The sequence below is a fragment of the Triticum dicoccoides genome, chromosome 3B (genome assembly GCF_002162155.2).
Source record: "Triticum dicoccoides isolate Atlit2015 ecotype Zavitan chromosome 3B, WEW_v2.0, whole genome shotgun sequence".
NCBI lineage: Eukaryota > Viridiplantae > Streptophyta > Magnoliopsida > Poales > Poaceae > Triticum > Triticum dicoccoides.
The window spans coordinates 598,368,941-598,371,862 of NC_041385.1; positions in this window are offsets into that span (position 1 = coordinate 598,368,941).

Sequence of the window (2,922 nt, forward strand, 5' to 3'; positions counted from 1 at the left end):
GAGGAGGAGGAGGGAGGGACGGTGGGAGGAAGGCGGCCGGAGGAGGAGGGGGAGGAGGGAGTACCTCGGCGAGGAGCAGCGCGGCGGTGGCGGACGACGGGTTCGGCACGGGTGAGAGCGAGTGAGAGGGAGATAGTGAGTGAGAGGGTGCAGTGAACTGCTCTAGTATAAGGTAAGTAAGTAGTAGCGTGTTTCAGAGAAACGCGCTACTGCTAAGGGACTTAGCAGTAGCACTTGTTAGGACTACGCGCTACTGCTAAGTGGGGCTAGCCATCTGCGCCCAGTACAAGTATAGCAGCAGCGCGGTTTAGGAGAATGCACTACTGCTAAAGTAGTAGTAGTAGTAGCAGTAGCGCCCTGTTTTGTCCAGCGCTACTGCTAAGATGTTGTGTATAAGGTTTTCCCTAGTAGTGTTAGCTGACCTGGGCGCTATTGCCTTCCGTCGTACCTTCGGGGTGGTGGAACTTGCGCAATGGGATGAATTGCTTGCGGGTATTGCCCTCCACCCTCCCTCCCTGGAACCTAATTCGCTATCTTGGCATCTCGAGTCAAGTGGTAAATTCTTGACTAGATCCTTATATCAGGCGATTATCCCCACACCTGGCCCGGTGGAACTATCAGTGCTTTGGGAAATCAAACTCCCCTTGAAAATCCGCATATTCGTCTGGCAATGGGTTCGTGGCCGCCTACCTTCGGGTACGGAGGTCTGCAAACGTAATGGCCCTGGGGATGGCCTCTGCCCCATTTGTTTGGTACCGGAAGATTGCAACCACATCTTCTTCCGGTGCCCTACAACGCAGTTCCTATGGAGCTGCTCCCGGGAGGTGGTTGGTGGCAATTGGTGCCATGACAACCTCCCGGACTTATTTGGGGAGGTTCTTAGGCTCCCTGGTCCTAGCCGCCCCCATGTGGGTGGCTTTGGGTACCCAAGCATGGACCCTCTGGTGTAACCGTAATAAACTAGTCATAGAACGCGTGATTCCTTGCCGTGTGACTAATGCAATCTACAAAATATGTGGCCTCTTATAGCTTTGGAGATCGCTTAGCAAGCGGAGAGACCGGGACGGCATCAACTTCATCATAGTTGGTCTTCGTTCTTCGGCGTCGGCATTTGCGCCTCCTCCGTCACCACCACCACCACCACCTCCCGAGCCGGATTAGCTTCTTTTTAGCTTTGTTTGGGGCTTTTCTTGTTGTGCCCCCAGCGCGACTTTGACTTGATTGTACTCTGTACTGTTATGTTGGATGCTTGGTTCGTTGCTTTATAATATAAAGCGGGAGGAAACCCTTTTTCATAGTCGTGGGAGACATTGGTGTGCATAGCCACCTCCCCACTACGCGTTCCGCGTCGCTAGCCGTTTCCGTCGCTTCGCCCTTCCCGCCCTCCTACCCCAGTTTGAGCCGGGTGCTGGCCGTTTTCTGCTGGAATCGAGCTCAAACGTTGTCGTCGCATCGATCTTGTCGCTGGAAAGAGGTTCAGATCTTATTCCTCCTAGCATCACCGTCCACTGTCGGCCATCTCGAAGCCCCATCAACCGGTAGTATCTGCTCAACGTTATCGGGCGACCGCGACACCTCCTTCGCATGTTCGACGATTTGCCTAGGTGAGTTTTTTACTTTTTCATCTAATTTATTGTCAATTGAACCTTGAAGATGTCATCTATCCTCCAAGGGCCACATTTGTCAAGACAAACTCACGGCCTAAAGGTAACAAGATATCTCACTTTGTAATGTGTCAAGAGTCGACAAGGAAGGATCTGGAGAGAGCTTTCGGTGTGCTTCAGAAGTGCGTTGTCATCATTCGTGGCCATATCGAGTATTGGAACCCCAAAATTCTATGGCAAATCATGACATGTTGCATCATCTTACATAACATGATAATTGAAGATAAGAGAGAGGCATGCCTGAGAACTTTTGGTGCATCTTCAATGGGATCATGTTGAGTCGGAGTATAGCTGGCCAAATGGCCCGGGCCAACTAGGCTGGCCCGCGAGCACGCCCCGCATGGCCCGCCATGGGCTAGGCATGGCACGGGCTAAGCGGGATGGGCCCGACACGCAGCACGCCCCTGGGCCGTGCTTGGGCTGCTAGGCTGAGCACGCGGGCCGACACGGTACGACCTGATTATCTTTTATTTATTTATATATATATATCTTCATATGACCCAACAGGTAAAAATAGGCTTAAAACGCCCAGTACGCCAAATAGCAGGCAGACTAGTGGTCTGGCCTGGCGTGCCGGTGGGCCGGCCCGATTAGCAGCCGGGTCGTGCCTTGGCTGCAGGCTGCAGCACGCGACCGGCACGACATGGCCCGTATAATAATCATGCCTCGGCGGGCCGGGCCGTGCCAGACACGATTAGAATCGGCCGGGCCGGCCCGTTTGGCCAGCTATGAGTCGAAGCACATTGCAAATATGATATAAAGATTCCTCGCAGCGCATCGCAGAATTGAGAACTGAGAAGTTCATACCCAACTCCACGATGATCTTGTCGAGCTTTAGTGACATCTCCATAGCACTTCGTAGTTGTGCTTTTATCGTGTGTTTTTTTTTACTTCATTTGAACCCTTCCATGTGTTTGGATATGAATAATTTGGTTTGTAAACTATGAATCTGTAATACTCATGAATTGTGTGAACCTTAACTGTTATCTTTGGATTTAATATGTGTGCAAATATGCAGTTGAAACAATGTAAACTAAAATTAGAAATATTTAGCTTTTTTTATCTTACTTCGTTAAATTTGAAAGATTTTTAGGCTCGCGGACGCTACGGGGTGGTCCTGCCCCGTCAGATCCTACTCCCCACCAGGCCACCGCCTGTCCACTACAGTCGTGGTACATGGAGCCAGTGCAGCTGCAGTGCACCGCCGCCGACTCGAGAAACTGCCCGCGGCGGGCGAGTGGGGCGACTAGAGGCCATC